This window comes from Bufo bufo, chromosome 9, assembly GCF_905171765.1.
Source record: "Bufo bufo chromosome 9, aBufBuf1.1, whole genome shotgun sequence".
NCBI lineage: Eukaryota > Metazoa > Chordata > Amphibia > Anura > Bufonidae > Bufo > Bufo bufo.
The window spans coordinates 41,074,217-41,099,733 of record NC_053397.1 but is presented as its reverse complement, the minus strand read 5'-3'; positions in this window follow the sequence as shown (position 1 = coordinate 41,099,733).

Sequence of the window (25,517 nt, the reverse complement as noted above, 5' to 3'; positions counted from 1 at the left end):
AGGGGTGTAGCTAAAGGCTCATGGGCCCTGGTGCAAGGGTTCACCTTGGGCCCTTCTTCCCTCAATGCTTTGTGGCCAGGGGTAGGGAAGCACATAGCCTTTATGCTGCCGGAGGCAAAAATTGAAAAAGCACTCCCCACCCCTTGCCATGCCAAATTCTTGATCGTTTCTAACCCCTTCCCTCCAGCCAGAGGTGTAACTTGACCAGAATGCACTTTCTATAATATCGGTGTCTTCTTATGCGGCATAAGGGTCTTTGGGCCCTCTCAGGCTCCTGGGCCTGGTAGCGGTTTCTACCTCTGCACCCCCTATAGCTATGCCCCTGGGCGGGGGGTTGGTTGGCAAACCCTCCCACTTGGTTGGACCTGTAAAGGGAAGCTTACTTACCTGCTTCCCGGCGCTAGCTTGCCGCTCCTTCTCCTCTAGCCTCCAGGCCTGTGATAATCCACTGGGTTCCCTCTCTGTAAGCATCCAGCCTGACATCTCCACAGCCAATCGCTGGTTGTGTCGGAGATCTGATCCCCTTCTGTCAAGTGACTTTTTTTTATTACGTAAGGGGAGCTGGTTACCGCTTCGGGCAGTGATTGGCAATGTGAAAACGGATGTTTGCTGGATGTTGCCAAAATCTTGTATTGAACAGTAACTGTGCATGCCAATGAGTCCCCATATTCATGAGCTCCTGGCTCTTCTTACCCACCTGCTGCTGATTTGTATGAAAAAACCTGTCAATCAGATGCAGGTGGGCGGGGAGAGCCATGTGCTCATGAATATTGGGACTCGTTGGCATGTGCTGGAGCTGTTAAGCAGAAAACTGCTGACAGATTCCCTTTAAGGACTTCCTGTTTTTCATACAGGCTAACTCGATATGGATATCATTTATATACCGCATGGTGGCTCAGTAGTCACCACTGTTACTTTGTAGCGCTGGGGTCCTGGGTTCAAATCTGACCAAGGACAACATCTGCATAGAGTTTGTATGGTTTTGAACCTCACTAGCATAAGGTTTAGGGCTCATGCACACGACAGTATTTATTTTGCAGTCCACAAAACACGAAGCCGCAAAAAACAATAAAAAAAACAGATGACATCCGTGTGACATATGTATTGCATCCTTTTTTTTTGCAGATCCATTGTAACAATGCCTGTCCTTGTCCGCAAAACGGACAAGAAGAGGACATGTTTAGGGATGAGCGAATCAACTTCAGCTGCTTCATCTGAAGTCGATTTGCATAAAACTTTGTTGTAATACTGTACGGAGCGGGAGCTCTGTACAGTATTAGAATGTATTGGGCCCGCTAAGCCAAAGTTATTACTTCGCGAAGTCTCGCTAGAGTTCGTGTAATAACTTAATTATTACTGTAAAAAACCTTGAAGCAGCTGAAGTTGATTCGCTCATCCCTAGATATGTTCTATTATTTTGCGGAACGAACATGAGGACACACAGAAACGGAATGCACACAGAGTCATTTCATTTTTTTTTTTGCAGACCCATTGAAGTGAATGGTTCCGCATACGGACCTGTAAAAAAACGGAACGGAAAGGAAATACGTTTGTGTGCATGAGCCCTTAATGTGTAGGATGTTTATAAATTAACCTTTTGACTACCGCCGCATGACTATCTATGTTGTGGCGGTAAGCTCTTAACTGTAACCTGAAGTATAAAAACGGTTTACATTGTGACCTGACAGCGCCCTGTAGCGCTGCAGATCAGTGTGACCGCGCTGTCATTAGACAGCTGCGATTACAGTAAAGAGCCTGGTGCTATGCGCTCCTATGCACACGATCAATGCCGCTCCGGGACATATGGCCCGCTCACGGACCGCATGTCTCGGAGGGCATACGGTCGTGTGCAAGGGCCCTAACTGTGAGTCTGCAGTCTCTGAATTAAATCCTTTTAATAAATAAATTAATAAAAAGTTTTAAAAAAATTAAAGAAATACAATTTTCTAAAAATGTAGCTACCCGTATTTTTTGCCATATAAGATGCACGGGCCTATAAGACGCACCTAAGTTTTAGAGGAGGACAATAAGAATTTTTCTTTTTTCATTAGACCTAAGGTCAGACCAGCAATCAGACCCCCCAATGTTAATAAGACCCCAATAAGACCTCACATCAGACCCCCAATCAGATCTCAGCTCAGACCCCAAACTGAATGACCCCCAATCAGACCTCAGATAAGAGCACCAAAATAAATGAGACCCCATGCCTCTTATCACCAGAACCCCAGCCTCTCATCAGCCCCCGCCTCTCATCAGCCCCCAGCCTTTCATCAGCCCCCAGCCTCTCATCAGCCCCCTAATCTCTCATCAGCCCCAGCCTCTCATCAGCCCCCAGCCTTTCTTCAGCCCCCACCCTTTCATCAGCCCCCAGCCTTTCATCAGCCCCCTAGCCTCTCACCAGCCCCCAGCCTCTAATCAGCCCCCAGCCTTTCATCAGCCCCCTAACCTTTTATCTGCCCCTAGCCTCTTCTAAGCCCCCTAGGCTCTCATCACCGTTCTCACTGCAAATCTGCCGGCCGGTCCCTGTCAACCAGCACCAGACAGGGCTTGCTGGTCTCTTACCCTACACCAGCTACAGCAGACCTGACACGCCGCGGCCGGTCCCCATCGGGAAGCATCCGCTGCGGCCGCTGTGCTCTCCCTCTTCCGGTAACTCAGTATGTGCGGCGCATTGCTTATGCTCAGACATCGCAGGCTGCGCTGCATAGGAACAGCAGCCTGTGATGTACCGAGCATAAGCAATGCGCCGCACATTTTATATTTCTTTGCCCTGTATTAACCCCATAAGACGCACTAGCATTTTAGGGGGGGGGAAAGTGCGTCTTATGGGGCGAAAAATATGGTATATTTACTAGTTTTAGCAATAGTATAGTAGACTTTGTGTGTAAAATACACGTAGACACTTTCTTAAAAAATGTATTCAATTTAGAAATATTTTATTTTGAAATCTTTTGTAACAGAAAAAAAATGTGAAGAAAGGAAAATTATACATTTTCATAGTTTTTCTTTAAAGGGCTTGTCCAAGTTATTTATATTGCAGATGACCTATCCTCAGGATAGGTCGTCAATATCAGATTGCCCGGGGGATCTGACTGATACCCCGCCAATCAGGTGTTGGAAGAGATGGCAACGCTCTACAGAAGCACTGCCTTCAGTTCACTGCTTACCTGCTCGCTGTTGCAGGTGTAATTACAAGAAACCGTCCCATTCACTTCTATGGGACGGCTCTGCAGTATTCACTTGAATGGAAGGTGCTGTCCCATAGAAGTGAATGGGACGTCTGAGATGTAATTACACCTGCTCACTGCTGTGGTTGTGATAGTGAGCAGGTAACCAATTAAGAGAAGGCAGCGCTCGCGTGGCGCACGGTGTTCTCTTCAAACAGCTGATTGCCGGGGGGAGCCCGACCCTCTGCAATCTGATAATGATGACCTATAGGTCATCAATATAAATAAAGCGGACAACCCCTTTAAATATATTTTAAAAATATTACATTTGTCATCTAATAGAACAAAAGAAACCCTAAGGCCCCTTTCACATGGGCGAGTATTCCACGAGGATGCGATGCGTGAGTTGAACGCATTGCACTCGCACTGAATACCGACCCATTCATTTCTATGGGGCTGTTCACATGAGCGGTGATTTTCACGCATCACTTGTGCGTTGCGTGAAAATCGCAGCATGCTCTATATTCTGCGTTTTTCACGCAACGCAGGCCCTATAGAAGTGAATGGGGTTGCGTGAAAATCGCAAGCATCCGCAAGCAAGTGCGGATGCGGTGCGATTTTCACGCACGGTGCTAGGAGACGATCGGGATGGAGACCCGATCATTATTATTTTCCCTTATAACATGGTTATAAGGGAAAATAATAGCATTCTGAATACAGAATGCATTGTAAAATAGCGCTAGAGGGGTTAAAAAAACTCACCTAAATCCACTTGATCGCAGCCCGGCATCTCCTTCTGTCTCCTTTACTGAACAGGACCTGTGGTGAGCATTCATTACAGGTCAAGGACCTGTGGTGACGTCACTCTGGTCATCACATGATCCATCACCATGGTAAAAGATCATGTGATGGATCATGTGATGACTGGAGTGACGTCACCAAAGGTCCTTTACCTGTAATGAATGCTCACCACAGGTCCTGTTGGGTAAAGGAGACAGAAGGAGATGCCGGGCTACGCGATCAAGTGGACTAAGGTGAGTTAAATAATTTTTTTTTTTTTTTAACCCCTCCAGCGCTATTTTACTATGCATTCTGTATTCAGAATGCTATTATTTTCCCTTATAACTATGTTATAAGGGGAAATAATACAATCTACAGAACACCTAACCCAAGCCCGAACTTCTGTGAAGAAGTTCGGGTTTGGGTACCAAACATGCATGATTTTTATCACGCGAGTGCAAAACGCATTACAATGTTTTGCACTCGCGTGGAAAAATCGCGGGTGTTCCCGCAACGCACCCGCACATTTTCCCGCAACGCCCGTGTGAAAGAGGCCTAACCCTCTAAGGTGTCCTGTGAAAAGTGATATCAAATACAATAATACATGTAGGTTGGCTCAGTAATTAGTAATTTTCAGTTAGGCCTCTTTCACACGAGCGTGATGAATTGGCTCCGGATGCGTTCAGGGAGCGTTCAGTGAAACTCGCACCATTTTGCAAGCAAGTTCAGTCAGTTCTGTCTGCGATTGCGTTCAGTTATTCAGTTTTATCCGCCGAGTGCAATGCGTTTTGATCCGTTTTTCACACGCGTGATAAAAAACGGAAGGTTTACAAACAACATCTCTTAGCAACCATCAGTGAAAAATGCATTGCATCCGCACTTGCTTCCGGATGCAATGCGTTTTTCACTGAAGCCCCATTCACTTCTATGGGGCCAGGGCTGCGTGAAAAACGCAGAATATAGAACACGCAGCGTTTTTCACGCAACACAGAACTGACACTGTTCACAGACACATTGAAATGAATAGGTCAGGATTCAGTACGGGTGCTATGCATTCACGTGACGCATTGCACCCGCACGGAAAACTCGCTTGTGTGAAAGGGGCCTTAGATAAACCCATAGCTAAAACTGAACTATTGGCCTGGTAAGGAAGTGTACGCAGCAAAAAGAAATAAAGGTAAATCCGGAGCGTCTACAGTCCGTAATATTTTACTGGAAATCCATAAAAGAAGACAGTGGGTGCAGAATTAAAAGTCCAAAGTCTCTCTTACGTATTTTGCACAGATACCTGCTCATTCACAGCTTAAGGGTGCATTCAGACGACCGTATTTCTGGGTCCACATCCGTTCTGCAATTTTGCAGAACGGGTGCAGACCCATTAATTTCAATGGGGCCGCAAAATATGCTGCGTGCTGTCTGCATCCGTAGTTCCATTCCACGGCCCCGCCAGAAATATAGAACATGTCCTATTCTTGTCCGCAATCACGGACAAGAATAGGCAGTTCTATACAGGGCTGGCCCTGTGCGTTACGCAAAATGCGGAACACACACGGCCTATATCTGTGTTTTGCGGATCCGTCGCCTGAATGTAGCCTATAGATACAATCGACCAGGACATGATTTCAAATACAAAGGACTAATCAGCAGCAAGATGGAAGTGAAAACAGAAATGAGAAACAACTATATAAGGTACACTTTATAAAGTATATCAAATCAATGTGTAGGATGACAACCTCTGTACAGCGCTGCAGAATATGATGGCGCGATATAAGCAGGACGAAATATATATATATATACAGAAGAGAGCATTTGTCAAGCAGAGAAATAAATCAAACCCTGCTCTTCACAGCTTTGCCAAAAAGGTGATCTGCAGGCTGTCAGCCTTAGCTTCTGACTGTGTAAAAAACCCTCCCTTGTTTCCAATGACATTCCCAGATCCCAGCGGTCTGATGTAAAGTGCTGGGGAGAACATACGTACTTCCATTCTGCGGATATTCCTACGTTCCCTCTGTCTGTTCTATGTCCAGTTCCTGTGCAACTCGCTCTCTCTAAAATGTACATCTGGAGCACAGATCAGTCCACCAGAGACTAGATTCCTGGAGATGACCTGTGAGATTCGAGCACAGCTACGTTTGGGTGAAATAATGGACGTAATGATCAGATTATTGCTGAAAAACCTTCGCAGCGTTTCTTTTTAAATAATTACATTGATTGATGAAAAAAGAAATCAGTGAAGGGTTAAAAGTGATGCTAGTGACGGAGATACTCTTGGTATACGAGCAATATTGCATTTTTATTAGGGCTCATGCACACGAACGTATGTATTTTGCGGTCCGCAAAAAAGCGTATCCGCAAAAAAAAAAATACGGATGACGTCCGTGTGCATTCCTTTTTTTGCAAAACGGAACAGCCGGCTCCTGATAGAACAGTCCTATCCTTATCCGTAATGCGGACAATAATAGGACATGTTCTGTTTTTTTGCGGAACGGAAATACGGACATACGGAAACGGAAAGCACACGGAGTACATTCTGTTTTTTTTTTTGCGGACCCATTGAAATGAATGGTTCGGTAAAAAAAAATGTAACGGACACGGAAAGAATATACGGTCGTGTGCATGAGGCCTTAGTCTGCGCATTGATCCTGCCAGGGGCGTAGCTTTAGGGGGTGCAGAGGTTGGAGTTTCTTCAGGACACTGATTTCTTAGGGCAGGGATGGCCAACCTGCGGCTCTCCAGCTTTTGTAAAACTACAACTCCCCCCATGCCCAGCTGTAGGCTGATAGCTGTAGGCAGTCTGGGCATGCTGGGAGTTGTAGTTTTGCAACAGCTGCCTTAGGGCTCATGCACACAAACTCATTTTCTTTTCTTTCTGTGTCCGTTCCGTTTTTTTGGGGCGGACCGTATACGGAATCATTCATTTCAATGGGTCCACAAAAAAACTGTCATCCGTATTTTTTGCGGATACGTTTTTTGCGGACCGCAAAATACATACGGTCGTGTGCATGAGGCCTTAGTGTAGTGTTCCTCACTAGTGATGAGCGACAGGGGCAATATTCGAATTCGCGATATTTCGCGAATATTTGTCCTAAATTTAAGAATTAGAGACTTCGCCATTATTTTCTTGATTACGAAAATCGGAAATGCAATATGCGCGTATTGCGCGCGCAATACAGGCTTGCGTGGGTCACTTTTGCTACTTTTTCCAAGCTGCTAGAAGTTTCCTGAGACTGGAGAAAATGGTTGGCATGGCAGAACATTATAATAGCTTTATATGCAGATAGAGTGCTCTAATATATTCGGGATTGCTCTAAACAGCAATTAATGATACCCATATTTTGGCGCAATACGTGAAACTTCACATTTTAGCCGGTCTGACTACATATTACTGATTGGTGCAGTAAGTATTGTTGTGAACATGTGACATCACAGCACTATGTCTGCAGCATGTATGTATGGACAGCAGAACCTATCAGCTGCACCATATCACCATCTAACCTACACTGACCATCTCCCACTATCTGCATTATATATATGAGCTAACTATCTAATGTAATTACACAGCAGAGCACAGAGCACAGCCATGTCACTGCTGTCTCTCTCAGAACTGCAAAAAACGACTGCGGGGTTGGTTCTTATATAGTAAGGGGCAGGCAACTTTCCTATTGGTTGCTAGGGATGTTGCTAAGCTCAGACAAAGACACTGCAGCCTTCTCATTGGCCCACAAGCAAGAAGCAGGGAGGGATCATGGGTTCAGATGGGAAAAAAAAATCTAGAATATTCTAAATCTTCGCAAATTCTCGAAGTGGCGATATTCTCAATTAAAATTTGCGATTCAAATATTCGCGCCCAACACTATTCCTCACCTGCCGGTCATGTTTTCAGGATTTTCTTAGTATTGAGCAGGTGATATAATTAGAGTCAATAAATCAGGACTTACCACAGGTGTTCATTCTGTGGGATATTCTCAAATCATGACCGGTAGGTGGGCCCTGAGGACTGGAGTTGAGGAACACTGCCTTAGGGCAAGGATGTCAAACTCATGGCCCTCCAGCTTCATGCCCGGACAGCCTACTGCTATCAGGGTATGCTGGGAGTTGCAGCTTTGCAACAGCTGGAGAGTCACAAGTTTGACATCCCTGCCTTAGGGGTCCAAAATCTCCTCTGTCACATAACAAGACACTCCAGTATCATACATGACACATACTGTAGGTGTTACAGATAATGGGGCACAGAGGCATGAAACGACGCTTCTAGATCCTACTAGAGGTTAAAAGGGGTTGTTGCTCTTCAGCAAATGGCATTTATCATGTAGAGAAAGTTATTACAAGGCACTTAATGTATTGTGATTGTCCATATTGCTTCCTTTGCTGGCTGGATTCGTTTTTCCATCACATTATACAAGGGGTTATGACCACCCTGCACTCCAGCAGCGGTGGCCATGCATGCACACTATAGGAAAAAGAGGCAGCCTATGAGCAGTCTCATGATCCTGGCCATGAAAGAGGCCAGCGTATTTTCCTACAGTGTGGAAGCACGGCCACCGCCACCTAATTTGCAGTCCACTGCCTGGTGTCAAAAAAGATTGGTCCCTAGTAACAGAGACGCAGAAGACGGCAGGGAAGAAGTGTGGACATGTCAGAGCAAGCTGAGATCCTGAGCCTGATAAAAGAACTGCTTCTACACAGCTTCTGAAGATCACATTATGGTTTCCCCCTCCTTATCTGTTTTGTGTGCTCCGGAGCTGAAAGCGAACATAGTGGGAAGTAATGGAAAGAACATTACAGCAGTACAGTGCTGGCAGATTCCACAGAAAGGAGATGCCCCCTGCTTGTGAGAGAAATGCAACTAGCTGTGCAGCTCAATAGGAGAATAATTAGGCTTAAAAAGAGAAAGGGAAGCCCAAAAAAGACGTGCTCCTTCACAGTTATGATTGTACAATGAAGCACAAACATTATGCAATCTCTTTTTGAAAACTCAGGTACGCTTTAGTGCTCATGCATACGAACATGTACTGGCCGGGCTCGTATTGCGGGTTCGCAATATACGGGCCCTAGCTGTTGGAGGCACAGAACCCCATGGAAGCATAAGTTGAATGGGTCTGCATCCATCTGCATTGGGGACTGAAAATTGCGGTCCCCAATCCATGGAACTGCCAGGCAACGGCCGTATGCATAAGCCCTTACAGGGGTTATCTGAGACTAATAAATGTCCCCCATATGCCCGGACCCCTCACAATGAATATACTTACCTGGCTCCCCGCTCCCTGCGCCACTCCTGGTCCCCGCACCACAGCAGCTGCTTCTCCCCGTGCGTGGATGAAAACATCTGGTGTCGGGGGGGGGGGGGGCAGCGGGGATGCTAGGAGGGCTCGTTCCCATCACTGCCTGCCATTTGCTGCTCCCCTTTGACACTAGAGGTTTTCATCCATGCACGGGGAGAAGCAGCTACGGCGGTGTGGGGACCAGGAGCAGTGCGGGGAGCCTGGTAATGGTAAGTATATTGTGTGTGAGGGGCCCGGGCATATAGGGGACATTTTTTAGTCTCGGATAACCCCTTTAAGGTCAGGACTCTGACCAGAACCTCATACCAATTGTGTAGTATAGCCTCGGGACTGGACACCTTTCCATCCTTATGGGAAGCAATTAGTTTGTAAGGAATCGTTCTTTGCATACTGGTACATTTACTCCATGCCTAGTTCTATAACAAGGGGGCGCTATAGGTAAATCAGACTAGAAGAGCTTTCCACAACATACTGTACCTGGTATCTCTGGATGAAAACTATAAGCTGTTCAAAGGTGAATCTCCACTTTATGGAGAATGTGAACAATTTTGAGAATAGACTCTTCTGCATTCCATTTATAATGTTAAGTGATTCTTTTTTGGTTTGCCGCCCCCCCTTGGGCGTCATGTTTCTTCCTTATAGCCTAGTAAATATTCTTTGCCTGTACTATCATTCAGGAGAAAAATGCTGCTATTTCACACAGTGAAGCGATATTTAGATGATGTGAAACATTCTTGTCCGTCTTGGAGACATTGGCTTTCTGCATTCTGTTCTATAATATACAGTACAAATCACAATGTAATAGGCATTTTTAGGCTTGAATGTTCTTGGCTCCTACATCCTATAGCATCTTGCCACAGTTACTAAAACGTTTTATATTGGTTGCTGCAATACTTAACGCAAACAATCTTTTTTCCAAGTTTTGTTTTACACGATTCTACAGTTTCTTTCCACTTTGCTCTATAAGCATGAACAGCGGATCTGATTTCAATACAGCTGAGATAGTGGGTTTCGATCCCCAGCAAAAATGATATAGGTTAATCATCTAATTTGTATTTTAAGTGCATTTTACAAGTGTTTGGACACCTCTTGTATTTCTCTCATTATGTCTGCATGTTTCCAGGAGCTTAAAAGGGTTATCCCATGACTTATGTAAAAAAAAACAAAAAAACAGACATCATATAGAACATGACAACCTCTTTCTAACAAAGCTAGAACCAGCCCTGTACCTCACATGAATCCAGAGATCTCCACATTCCTCGCTCTGATAGATTTATATCAAGCTGGCAGCTCAATGGGAGTGTCCTTTCTGCTGCAGCTCAGGGGGCGTGTCTCCGCTCTCCCTATCACAGCTCAGGAGGCAGTTGAAGGATGAAACTGAGCATGTGCGGCCATCTCAGTGAGCAGGACAAAGAAATAAGAAAAAAAGACAAACAGCAGGTGGCGCTATACAGATAGATTTTATTGAATATCAAGAGGGGCCTGGATGTGTTTCTGGAGTGTAATAATATTACAGGCTATGGCTACTAGAGAGGGGTCGTTGATCCAGGGAGTTATTCTGATTGCCTGATTGGAGTCGGGAAGGAATTTTTTATTCCCCTAAAGTGAGGAAAATTGGCTTCTACCTCACAGGGTTTTTTTTGCCTTCCTCTGGATCAACTTGCAGGATAACAGGCAGAACTGGATGGACAAATGTCTTTTTTCGGCCTTATGCACTATGTTACTATGTTAGGCTACTTTCACACTGCCGTTTCTGGGTCCGCCTGTGAGATCCGTTTCAAGGCTCTCACAAGTGGCCCAAAACGGAACAGTTCAGCCCCAATGCATTCTGAATGGATAAGGATCAGTTCAGAATGCATCAGTTTGGCTGCGTTTGGTCTCTGTTCCGCTTTTGAGGCGGACACAGCGTTTTGGTGTCCGCCTGACGATGCGGAGCCAAACGGATCCGTCCTGACTTACAATGTAAGTCAATGGGGACGGATCCGTTTTCACTGACACAATATGGTGCAATTGAAAACGGATCCGTCCCCCATTGACTTTCAATGTAAGTCAGGACGGATCCGTTTTGACTTAGACTTTTTTTTTTTAAGAATAATGCAGATGGATCCGTTCTGAACGTATACAAGCATTTGCATTATCGGTGCAGATCCGTCTGTGCAGATACCAGACGGATCCGCACCGAACGCAGGTGTGAAAGTAGCCTTAGAGGTTATGCAAAAAATGTTATTACATGCAATTCCAAAAGAACTCAGATCCAGGTGCTGGTTTGAAAACTGTAGAATATTTTTCGTGGGACAACCCCTTTAACCGCCTCACGTCCGCCCATAGGATATAAACGTCCTATGGGTGGACGTCTATTTCTGACAGCACGTTTTAAAACGTCCTGTCAGAAATAGCAGCTGCACGCTAATCGTGCAGCTGCTGATCGGGTTGCCTGCTGTCAGTGACAGCAGGGCAACCCTAAGACAAGGCAGGGACAGTGCCCATGTGTCCCTGCCTTCACGATCGCTGCAGACACAGCGCTCACCGAGCGCTGTGTCTGCAGAGCAGGAAGCGCTGTGCGCTTCCTGTTCCGGCCCGGCGGTCATGTGACCGCCGTGACCGGAGAGTGCAGGGGCTGTGTGAGGTCTCTCAGAGACCTCGATCAGCCCTGCTGTGAGGCTGTACAGCGCTGGATTGCTGCTGTACAGCCTCTATAGGGGTGCATTTGTCCTGTAACTGGGGCTACTATCTCAGCCCCAGTTACAGGAGAAATCAACTGTGAAAAAAAAAAGAAAAAGTGAAGCAAATGTCCCCCAGAGGTCTTGTATGACCTTATGGGGGACGAAAAGTGTAAAAAAAAATAAAAAAAATAAAGGGTTGAAAAAATAAAATAAAATAAAGTTTCACATGTAAAAAAAAAAAAAGTTCCCAAGTTAGGAATAAAAAAAAAAAATTAAAAATAGAAAAAATAAAGTAAAATAGACATATTTAGTATTGCCGCGTCCGTAAAAACCAGCTCTATAAAAATATCACATGACCTAACCCCTCGGATGAACACCGTAAAAAATAAATAAAAAAAACTGTGTCAAAACAAGCAATTTTTGTCACCTTGCATCACAAAAGGTGCAACACCAAGTGATCAAAAACGCGTATGTCCCACAAAATGGTACCAATAAAACCGTCACCTCATCCCGCAAAAAATGAGCCCCTACATAAGAGAATCTCTCAAAAAATAAAAAAACTATAGCTCTTAGAACATGGAGACACTAAAACATCATTTTTTTGGTTTCAAAAATGCTATTATTGTGTTAAAGTGAAACAAATAAAAAAAAGTATACATATTAGGTATTGCCGCGTCCGTAAAAACCAGCTCTATAAAAATATCACATGAGCTAACCCCTCGGGTGAACACCGTAAAAAAAAAAAAAAAAAAACTGTGTCAAAACAAGCAATTTTTGTCACCTTGCATCACAAAAGGTGCAACACCAAGTGATCAAAAACGCGTATGTCCCACAAAATGGTACCAATAAAACCGTCACCTCATCCCGCAAAAAATGAGCCCCTACATAAGAAAATCTCTCAAAAAATAAAAAAACTATAGCTCTCAGAACATGAACACATTAAAACATAATTTTTTGGTTTCAAAAATGCTATTATTGTGTAAAACTTTAATAAATGAGAAAAAGTATACATATTAGGTATCACAACGTCCGTAACAATCTGCTCTATAAAAATGTCACTTGACTGAACCCCTAAGGTGAACGCTGTAAAAATAAATAAATAGAAACTGTGCTAAAACAACCAATTTTTTGGTCACCTTGCCCCATAAAGTGTTATATTGAATGATCAAAAAATCATATGTACCCAAAAATAGTACTAATAAAACTGGCACCTTATCCCCTAGTTTCCAAAATGGGGTCACTTCTTGGGAGTTTCTACTGTAAGGGTGCATCAGGGGGCTTCAAATGGGACATGGCATCTAAAAACCATGTGGAGTTCCTTTCCTTCTGCGCCCTGCCGTGTGCCCATACAGCAGTTTACGACCACATGTGGGGTGTTTCTGTAAACCGCAGAATCTGGGTAATAAATATTGAGTTTTGTTTGGCTGTTAACCATCGATGTGTTAGAGAAAAAAATTGATTAAAATGGAAAATCTGCCAAAAAAGTGAAATGTAAAAATTTGATCTCCATTTTCCTTTAATTCTTGTGGAACGCCTAAAGGGTTAACAAAGTTTGTAAAATCGGTTTTGAATACCTTGAGGGGTGTAGTTTCTACAATGGGGTCATTTATGGGGGTATCCACTATGTAGGCCCCACAAAGTGACTTCAGACCTGAACTGGTCCTTATAAAGTGGGTTTTGGCAATTTTCTTAAAAATTTGAAGAATTGCTTCTAAACTTCTAAGCCTTCTAACGTCCTAAAAAAATAAAATGACATTTCCAAAATGATGCTAACATAAAGTAGACATATGGGGAATGTTAAATAATAAATATTTTATGAGGTATCACTTTCTGTTTTAAAAGCAGAGAAATTGAAATTTATAAAATTGCGATTTTTTTTAAATTTTTGGGTAAATTTGGGATTTTTTCATAAATAAAGGTGAAATATTTTGACTCAAATTTATGACTATCATGAAGTACAATGTGTCACGAGAAAACAATCTCTGAATGACTTGGATAAATAAAGGCGTTCCAAAGTTATTACCACATAAAGTGAGATATGTCCGTTTTGCAAAATTTGGCCTGGTCAGGAAGGGGGCAAAGGGCCCAGATGGGAAGTGGTTAAGGGGAACTTCGGTATACCCCCTGTTTTAAATGGGCTTTCCGGGTCTTCTATACAGATGACCTATCCTCAGGATATGTCATCAGTATCTGATTTGTGGGGGTATAACTCCTGGCAACCCCGCCGATCAAGGCAGCATCACTTTGATGAGTGCCACGGCCTCTTCCTAGTTGCAGCTCAGTCCTATTCAAGTGAACCTAAAATGAGCTGCAATACCAAGTACAGCCACTAAATAAAGTATGGCGCTGTGGTTTGTATGCTGTGATGCTGTTTGGATGCGCTTCAAATGACCGATTGTGGGAGTGCTAGGTGTCGGACCCCCACCGATTAGATAATGATGACCTATCCTGAGCATAAGCAATCCATTTTGCAGACCCAGAAAATCTTTTTAACGAGATTTACCACAGAATATGTTTGGCATCTACTTTCTTTTAGTAGCCTAGTTTATTGTATTTTTTTTTTAATCCCCGCCATGCTATTATAAATATACCCTAAATACAGTATCATCCTGATGTTCTTGTGCTCAAACATAGACACCAATATTAAAAGAGCTGCACTGTAAAGCATGGGTAAAGGACATAACCATAGTCATCTGGGCCTCTGGTTAGACAGGGGATGTCCCGTTAGACAATGTCATTTAATTGGAGTCATTAATCCTTGTTGTGCAGAAATAGCAGAGCTGGAGAGCAGCCAAACACAAAATTATTTTCTTAAGGCCTCATGCACACGACCGTTGTGTGCATCCGTGGCCGTTGTGCCGTTTTCCGTTTCCGTTTTTGACTTTCAATGGGTCCGTGGAAAAATCGGAAAATGCACCGTTTTGCAGCCTAGACCGTGATCCGTGTATCCTGTCCGTCAAAAAAATATGACCTGTCCTATTTTTTTGGGACAACGGTTCACGGACCCATTCAAGTCAATGGGTCCGTGAAAGAACACGGATGCACACAAGATTGGCATCCGTGTCCGTGATCTGTGGCCGTAGGTTACTTTCATACAGACGGATCCGTCTGCATAAAAGCTTTTTCAGAGCTGAGTTTTCACTTCGTGAAAACTCAGATCCGACAGTATATTCTAACACAGAGGCGTTCCCATGGTGATGGGGACGCTTCAGGTTAGAATATACTAAAAGAACTGTGTACATGACTGCCCCCTGCTGCCTGGCAGGTGCTGCCAGGCAGCAGGGGGCAGCCCCCCCCTGTAGTTAACACATTGGTGGCCAGTGGGCCCCCCTCCCTCCCCTGTAGTTAACTCTTTGTTGTCCAGTGCGGCCGGCCCCCCCTCCCTCCCCTGTAGTTAACTCGTTGGTGGCCAGTGGGCTCCCCCTCCCTCCCCTGTAGTTAACTCTTTGTTGTCCAGTGCGGCTGGCCCCCCCCTCCCTCCCCTGTAGTTAACTCGTTGGTGGCCAGTGGGCCCTCCCTCCCCCGTAGTTAACTCTTTGTTGTCCAGTGCGACCGGCCCCCCCTCCCTCCCCTGTAGTTAACTCGTTGGTGGCCAGTGGGCCCTCCCTCCCCCTCCTAATTAAAATCTCCCCCCCCTATGATTGGTGGCAGGGGAGAGTACTGATCGGAGTCCCAGTTTAATCGCTGGGGCTCCGATAGGTAACCATGGCAACCAGGACGCTACTGCAGTCCCGGTTGCCATGGTTACTTAGCAATTTGTAGAAGCATTATACTTACCTGCGAGCTGCGATGTCTGTGTCCGGCCGGGAGCTCCTCCTACTGGTAATTGACAGGTCTGTGCGGCGCATTGCTTAATGATCTGTCACTTACCAGTAGGAGGAGCTCCCGGCCGGACACAGACATCGCAGCTCGCAGGTAAGTATAATGCTTCTACAAATTGCTAAGTAACCATGGCAACCGGGACTGCAGTAGCGTCCTGGTTGCCATGGTTATCGATCGGAGCCCCAGCGATTAAACTGGGACTCCGATCGGTACTTTCCGCTGCCACCAATGATAGGGGGGGAGATTTTAATTAGGAGGGGGAGGGAGGGGGGAGGGAGGGGGGAGGGCCCACTGGCCACCAACGAGTTAACTACAGGGGAGGGAGGGGGTCCGGCCACACTGGACAACAAAGAGTTAACTACAGGGGAGGGAGGGGGGCCGGCCGCACTGGACAACAAAGAGTTAACTACAGGGGGGAGGGGGGGGCCGGCCGCACTGGCCACCAATGAGTTAAAAACAGGGGGTGGGTCTGCCCCCTGCTGCCTGGCAGCGCCTGCCAGGCAGCAGGGGGCAGTCATGTACACAGTTCTTTTAGTATATTCTAACCTGAAGCGTCCCCATCACCATGGGAACGCCTCTGTGTTAGAATATACTGTCGGATTTGAGTTTCACGATCTAACTCATATCCGACAGTATATTCTAACATAGAGGCATTCCCATGGTGATGGGGACGCTTCAAGTAAATATACCATCGGATTGGAGAAAACTCCGATCCGATGGTATAAAAGGGACTCCTGACTTTAAATTGAAAGTCAATGGGGGACGGATCCGTTTGCAATTGCATCATATTGTGTCAACGTCAAACGGATCCTGTCCGTGGATCCTCCAAAAATCAAGGAAGACCCACGGACGAAAAAACGGTCACGGATCACGGACCTACGGACCCTGTTTTTGCGGACCGTAAAAAAAACGGTCGTGTGCATGAGGCCTAACAGTCCTCAGCCCAGGGATGGGGACCTCACCTCCACTAGAGGTCTCACTAAGTTGACCCTCACTAAATTGACTACTGGCTATCAGCCCATCCTACTTGACACTATGAGCTCCCACTCCCTGCCCCACCTATAGGCAGCTCGCAGGGTTGAACCAGTATGTTTGTAGAGGAATTTCCCTGCAGTGCTGTGGATTCTTGAGCCAGCTGCTGTATGCTCCTACCTTTCAGTGAAACCCAACCACCCAAGGCTGAAAGAGTGTAATGAGCAACTCGTCTATAAACTCCACAACCATAGCAGTGGCAAAACTAGAAATGACTGGGCCCCACAGCAAAGTTTTGAATGGGCTCCCCCCTTCCCCAGCAACTTCTTTGCAACCCCCTCCTCCTCCCATGCAACCCCAACTCCTTTGGCTAGTCAAGATCGCTCTCTTAGGGTCCATTCACACGTCCGCAATTTTGTTCCGCATTTTACGGAACCGAATTGCGGACCCATTCATTTCTATGGGGCAGCACAATGTGCTGCCCGGACACGGAATTGAGGACCCGCACTTCCAGGTCTGCAATTCCGTTCCTGAAAAAAATAGAACATGTCCTATTCTTGTCCGCAATCGCGGACAAGAATAGGCATATTCTATTAGTGCCGGCAATGTGCGGTCCACAAAATGCGGAACGCACATTGCCGTTGTCCGTGTTTTTCGGATCCGCAGATCCGCAAAACATGTTGCGGACGTGTGAATGGACTCTTAGATGAGGCTCGGAAGCTACTCCGTCCGTTTTCTATAGTGTCTCTGTATATAATATCTTTTTATAAGGCCTCATGCACACGACCGTTGTGTGCATCCGTGGCCGTTGTGCCGTTTTCCGTTTTTTTTTCGCGGGCCCATTGACTTTCAATGGGTCCGTGGAAAAATCGGAAAATGCACCGTTTTGCAGCCGCATCCGTGATCCGTGTTTCCTGTCCGTCAGAAAAATATGACCTGTCCTATTTTTTTGACGGACAATGGTTCACGGACCCATTCAAGTCAATGGGTCCGTGAAAGAACACGGATGCACACAAGATTGGCATCCGCGTCCGTGATCCGTGGCCGTAGGTTACTTTCATACAGACGGATCCGAAGATCCGTCTGCATAAAAGCTTTTTCAGAGATGAAAACTCGTGAAAACTCATATCCGACAGTATATTCTAACACAGAGGCGTTCTCATAGTGATGGGGACGCTTCTAGTTAGAATATACTACGAACTGTGTACATGACTGCCGCCTGCTGCTTGGCAGCACCCGATCTCTTACAGGGGGCTGTGATCCGCACAATTAACCCCTCAGGGGTTAATTGTGCATATCATAGCCTCCTATAAGAGATCAGGGGCTGCCAGGCAGCAGGGGGCAGACCCCCCTCCCTCCCCAGTTTGAATATCATTGGTGGCCAGTGTGCGGCTCCCCCGCCCCCCCTCCCTCTATTGTAATATCATTGGTGGCCAGTGTGCGGCCTCCGTCGCCCCCCCCCCTTCCTTCCTTTATTGTAATATCATTGGTGGCCAGCGTACGGCCTCCCCTCCCCCCCCGCCCGATCATTGGTGGCAGCGGAGAGTTCCGATCGGAGTCCCAGTTTATTCGCTGGGGCTCCGATCGGTAACCATGGCAACCAGGACGCTATTGCAGGCCTGGTTGCCATGGTTACTTAGCAATATTACAATATCAGAAGCATCATACTTACCTGCTGTGCTGTCTGTGACCGGCCGGGAGCTCCTCCTACTGGTAAGTGACAGATCATTAAGCAATGCGTTGCACAGACCTGTCACTTACCAGTAGGAGGAGCTCCCGGCCGGTCACAGACAGCGCAGCAGGTAAGTATGATGCTTCTAATATTGTAATATTGCTAAGTAACCATGGCAACCAGGCCTGCAGTAGCGTCCTGGTTGCCATGGTTACCGATCAGAGCCCCAGCGAATAAACTGGGACTCCGATCGGAACTCTCCGCTGCCACCAATGATCGGGCGGGGGGGGGGGGGGGGGGGTGGGGGAGAGGGGAGGCCACACACTGGCCACCAATGTTATTACAATAGAGGGAGGGGGGGGCCCGACGGAGGCCGCACACTCGCACCAATGATATTACAATAAAGGGAGGGAGGGAGGGGGGGGCGACGGAGGCCGCACACTGGCACCAATGATATTACAATAAAGGGAGGGAGGGGGGCCGCCGGAGGCCGCACACTGGCCACCAATGATATTACAATAGAGGGGGGGCCTGGGGGGGGGCCGCACTGGCCACCAATGATATTCAAACTGGGGAGGGAGGGGGGTCTGCCCCCTGCTGCCTGGCAGCCCCTGATCTCTTACAGGGGGCTATAATACGCACAATTAACCCCTTCAGGTGCGGCACCTGAAGGGTTAATTGTGCTGATCACAGCCCCCTGTAAAAGATCGGGTGCTGCCAGGCAGCAGGGGGCAGTCATGTACACAGTTCGTAGTATATTCTAACTTGAAGCGTCCCCATCACCATGGGAACGCCTCTGTGTTAGAATATACTGTCGGATCTGAGTTTCACGATGTAACTCAAATCCGATGGTATATTCTAACATAGAGGCGTTCCCATGGTGATGGGGACGCTTCAAGTTAAAATATATCATTGGATTGGAGAAAAGTCTGATCCTATGGTACAGGGAGTGCAGAATTATTAGGCAAGTTGTATTTTTGAGGATTAATTTTATTATTGAACAACAACCATGTTCTCAATGAACCCAAAAAACTCATTAATATCAAAGCTGAATATTTTTGGAAGTAGTTTTTAGTTTGTTTTTAGTTTTAGCTATTTTAGGGGGATATCTGTGTGTGCAGGTGACTACTACTGTGCATAATTATTAGGCAACTTAACAAAAAACAAATATATACCCATTTCAATTATTTATTTTTACCAGTGAAACCAATATAACATCTCAACATTCACAAATATACATTTCTGACATTCAAAAACAAAACAAAAACAAATCAGTGACCAATATAGCCACCTTTCTTTGCAAGGACACTCAAAAGCCTGCCATCCATGGATTCTGTCAGTGTTTTGATCTGTTCACCATCAACATTGCGTGCAGCAGCAACCACAGCCTCCCAGACACTGTTCAGAGAGGTGTACTGTTTTCCCTCCTTGTAAATCTCACATTTGATGATGGACCACAGGTTCTCAATGGGGTTCAGATCAGGTGAACAAGGAGGCCATGTCTTCAGATTTTCTTCTTTTATACCCTTTCTTGCCAGCCACGCTGTGGAGTACTTGGACGCGTGTGATGGAGCATTGTCCTGCATGAAAATCATGTTTTTCTTGAAGGATGCAGACTTCTTCCTGTACCACTGCTTGAAGAAGGTGTCTTCCAGAAACTGGCAGTAGGACTGGGAGTTGAGCTTGACTCCATCCTCAACCCGAAAAGGCCCCACAAGCTCATCTTTGATGATACCAGCCCAAACCAGTACTCCACCTCCACCTTGCTGGCGTCTGAGTCGGACTGGAGCTCTCTGCCCTTTACCAATCCAGCCACGGGCCCATCCATCTGGCCCATCAAGACTCACTCTCATTTCATCAGTCCATAAAACCTTAGAAAAATCAGTCTTGAGATATTTCTTGGCCCAGTCTTGACGTTTCAGCTTGTGTGTCTTGTTCAGTGGTGGTCGTCTTTCAGCCTTTCTTACCTTGGCCATGTCTCTGAGTATTGCACACCTTGTGCTTTTGGGCACTCCAGTGATGTTGCAGCTCTGAAATATGGCCAAACTGGTGGCAAGTGGCATCTTGGCAGCTGCACGCTTGACTTTTCTCAGTTCATGGGCAGTTATTTTGCGCCTTGGTTTTTCCACACGCTTCTTGCGACCCTGTTGACTATTTTGAATGAAACGCTTGATTGTTCGATGATCACACTTCAGAAGCTTTGCAATTTTAAGAGTGCTGCATCCCTCTGCAAGATATCTCACTATTTTTGACTTTTCTGAGCCTGTCAAGTCCTTCTTTTGACCCATTTTGCCAAAGGAAAGGAAGTTGCCTAATAATTATGCACACCTAATATAGGGTGTTGATGTCATTAGACCACACCCCTTCTCATTACAGAGATGCACATCACCAAGTATGCTTAATTGGTAGTAGGCTTTCGAGCCTATACAGCTTGGAGTAAGACAACATGCATAAAGAGGATGATGTGGTCAAAATACTCATTTGCCTAATAATTCTGCACGCAGTGTATATTAACTCCTGACTTTACATTGAAAGTCAATGGGGGACGGATCCTTTTGAAATTGCACCATATTGTGTCAACGTCAAACGGATCCGTCCCCATTGACTTGCATTGTAATTCAGGATGGATCCGTTTGGCTCTGCACGGCCAGGCGGACACCAAAACGACTTTTTTTTCATGTCCGTAGATCCTACAAAAATCAAGGAAGACCCACGGACGAAAAAACGGTCACGGATCACGGACCAACGGAACCCCGTTTTGCGGACCGTGAAAAAATACGGTCGTGTGCATGAGGTCTAATACTGTTGAGGGGACCCTGACAATAAAATATTTTAGTCCTCCTCCTGGGTGGGCCCTTTCTGAGTTCAGGCCCCAAAGAGGCTCATTTGCATACATTAAAACATGGGACACGTGAACATGGGACCAACACAGATGCCTTCAGCTGCCAAGCGCACATGTAACAGGCCAGCCAGTGTCATAGGTACAAAACTGCTGACAGATGCCCTTTGAAATCAAAACTGCACCCCTGCATTAAAAGAATGGTCACATGAAGGTAGAGAGGAGCCCTGATTTGGAAGGGGCGAGTGGACGATGAAGTAGTGTGTAATGCAGTCTCTGAAATTGTACTAAATACATGTACAATGCGCACAATCTTGTTGGCTACAGTCACTCAAATTATGAGTACACACACACTTAATGGTTGCAGTCCTTCAAATAATGAGGGCACACTAAGCAGGCAGTTGGTGACGCACGGTACTCTTGTCACACAGTCCCTTACTCCTGTGGATAGGTGATAAGTGCCTGAGGAAACCATGGCAGTGTTGAGGCCCCAGCTCCTACAGAAATCTACCCATGTAGAAGCGGACTCCCATGGGTGCTGCCATAGATGCAGTTCCTGAGCCTGCCTCATCACTGCACTTTATATGAGGTGCGAGAAGGAGTTAATAACCAGTGATACAGTTACACATATTTTACAACTGTTTATCTTTTTGGGACACATTTTAGAGGTCTGAATCTTCAGGATAGAACAAACCAGCAGAAAAATTACATTTCATTTCCCGTTGGCTTTAAAACTAGACGGCCTCAGAAGAAAGAAGAGTCTGAACCATGATTGTATTAGTGCGAAAATAATTACAACTACTGGCAAAAGCCGCAAATAGCAAATAAAGACTGTGAATAAATCAATAAAGGGGAAATAATGAACGGAGTCTACAGCGTGAGCCGCACTCATAGACTCAGACTGCAAGCTTGTAAAGAATAACCACAGGAAAGAAAATAATTAATAAAACCCGTGACAGACAAAATACATTTCTTCTCAGACATATTGTTCCCCTAAGCTCAGAACAGATTTGTTTCATGGCCTGAAAAAATAGATCACATACCGCAATTTATAGGAACGGTCATTGACTGGAGTATGTATCGTACGTATCTGTTACCTCAACTATCATTTATTGCTCCCCCTTTCATCAACTACAATGAGAACTTGCACATGCCCTCATCATCTCCCACTTAGACTACTGCCACATTCTCCTTTGTGGCCTTAAATCTAGCATGGTTGCTCTCCTCCAATCTATCCTCAACTCTGCTGCCTGACGTCCACCTCTCCCCCTATTACTCCTCTGCCTCTCCCCTCTGCCAATCCCTTCCCTGGCTCCCCATTGCCCTGAGAATTCAGTTCAAAATACTAACAAATACATACAAGGCCGTCCACAACCTGTCCCCTCCCTACATCTCTGAGCTACTTTCCCGATACACCCCCACACGCAATCTCCGATCCTCACAAGACCTCCTTCTCTCCTCTCCACTTATCACCTCTTCCCACAAACGCCTCCATCCCCCATACTCTGGAACTATCTACCCTAACATATCAGACTCTACCTACCACGGAAGCCTTCAAAAGAAACCTGAAAGCCCACCTCTTCAGACAAGCCTACAACCAGTGACCTTGCTGCTGCTAGACCACCATGACCAGCTTTACCCTCTCCTACTGTGTCCTTCCTCCATCCTCGTAGATTGTAAGCCCTCACGGGCAGGGCCCTCTCTCCTGTACCAGTTTGTAACTCTTCTTGTTCATGCTTAGTGCAATTGTCTGTATTATGTATGTGCACCCCTTATCATATGTACAGCGCAATGGAATGAATGGCAGTTTAATAATACATTTTAATAATAACCTATGTACTGGAGAATCACTTGGAGTCCTTATATACTTCTCTTATCTATCGATGGGCAGAGAAATAAGGCTGGCATCAGGGGTGGAACGGGCTGCTGGCAGAAGGTCTAATAATGATTACTGTGTGCACTGGCAGGCAAAACCCAGGCCGTAATGGATGTCTGTCATCCATTAGGGTCCAGGCGTCATCCCCCAACCTAGGCTCTCCCCAGCAGACATGAAGCAATGACATCATCGCGCCTGCTGGTCCTGAGTAAAACAGTGGACGGGCCATGAATCATTCTCTGGCCTATGCACTCTATCAGCTCAGCATACTCATCATGTATGCTGGGGAGAATGGGATGTGCTCTGTTCATCGGGGGACGGGACTAGATGATTATTACTGCTTTTTATTTTACTTACACCGCAGAGGTTTCACTAATGTATATGCTCTGCTAAAAGGGGGGCTTAGGGGGCATAACTATTGTGTGTGGCACTTTGGGGGCATATTTACTGAGTGAGTACACTAAGGGGCATAACTAGTGTGTGGGTACACTATGGGGGAATAAATACTGTAGGGGGGTACTAATGGCATTATACTGAGTGGTGGGCAGTAAGGGGGCATGATTACTGTGTTTGAGCTCTATAGAGGCATAACTACTGTGTGTGGGTCGCTAAGGGGGCATAACTACTCAGTGAGTGGGGGTTGTATATGGCAAGAGTGGGCAGTCTTTGCTAGCCGCAGGAGGGCGGTTTGCGAGATATTAATCAGGTAGGGGGCACCCATTCAAAAGTTTGCTATGGGGCCCAGCCTTTTCTAGTTGCTACATACGATGTGTATATGTGCTTCATGCATTTTATATTGTAATCAATATATTTTCTAATGTGTGTGTGCAATGTGTACATGTTTAAATGAGTATATGTCTGTAAATAATGTGCACATTTTATAGATGCTTGTGTATGTGCATGTAGTGTGTAATGTTTATATGCATGTCATGTGCACATTTGTATGTATAATATTTGTGTGACTATAAATCTGTTATTTGTACCTATTTTATGCATGCTCATGTACTGTATGCAATGTGCATTTACATGTGCAAGGTGTAACTGTATGTGTATATGTTTACATAATGTGTACATGCATGTGTAATGTGTATTTTTGGGGAATAATGTATATGTGCTAGAGGGGGACCTGGACATGTGCTGTATAAGGGCTACTTGCAGTCAGTGTCCAGCCCTACCTCAGTCAATATGGAGATCGGTCTTGACTCTTTAAAGGGGTTATCCAATCCCTATTATAACCCAAAAATGCCCACACCCTTCCTCTAGAGCAGGCATCCTCAAACTGCGGCCCTCCCAGCATGCCCGAACAGCCTACAGCTATCAGCCTACAGCAGGGCATTGTGGGAGTTGTAGTTTTACAACAGCTGGAGGGCCGTAGTTTGAGGATGCCTGCTCTAGAGCATACTTACCCACACACTGGAACCCACCTCCCTCTGGATCCCTGCAATGCCGGCGCTGCATCTCCCCATCACGTGGATTAAAACATCTGGTGACAGGGGGATCAGCCAATAGCAGGTCGCGATGGTGACCAGCCTCCTTAGCATTGCGAATAATACTAGGGAGGCTGATCACCTTCGCGGCCTGCTATTGGCTGATCCCCCTGTTGTGCAGATTCAAACATCCAGCGGACTTGCAGGGATCTGGAGGGACGTAAGTGTCAGGGAGCAGGTAAGTATTCTCTAAAGGAAGGGCCTGGGCATTCTTGGGGTCATTATAAGGATTGGATAACCCCTTTAAGGGTACGACCATGGCACTTTCGACTGCATTTGAGTCCCACGTGGCCATAGGGGCAGCAGCAGGCTCAAATTAAACTAATGGGACCACACTGTTCAGTGGGTCTGTACTGTTAATGGTCGTGCAGTATTGAAGGTACTGCGTGGCCATTAACAATACAGACCGACTAACAGTGCGATCTCATTAGTTTAATCAGAGGCTGCTATAGCCCATATGGCTGCTTGGTACTCAGACGCAGCCGCGCTTCAAAGCCACACGACGGTGCTATGTGGTCGTACACTTAGGGTGTAACCACTCGGTCAGGTTTCTGCTTGCAGATTTGGAAGCCAAAACCAGTAATGAATTCAAAAAGAAGAGAAGTCGTATCTGTCTTATATACTTTCCCTCCTTTTATGATCTACTCCTGATTTTGGCTTCCTAAAATGCATCAGTAAACCTGACTGCGTGGCTGTTCCTTACTTTCCCACCCTGTCTAATGAGGTGGTTCATGCACAACATCTGCATGTACTTTTTCTGTTCTTCCTGTGTTTGCGTGGTTTCCTCACACACTCCAAAAACGCATCATGATAGTTTGATGGGCTTTCTATGAACGTGGCGATGTCTGATACAGGGAAAGTAGATTGTGAGCCAGTTGGGGAGAGAGGGTGATGCAAGTGGTGGCGGTTTCTGTGCAGCACTGTGGCATGTGCTGGTGCTGTATAAGCAATGGGATA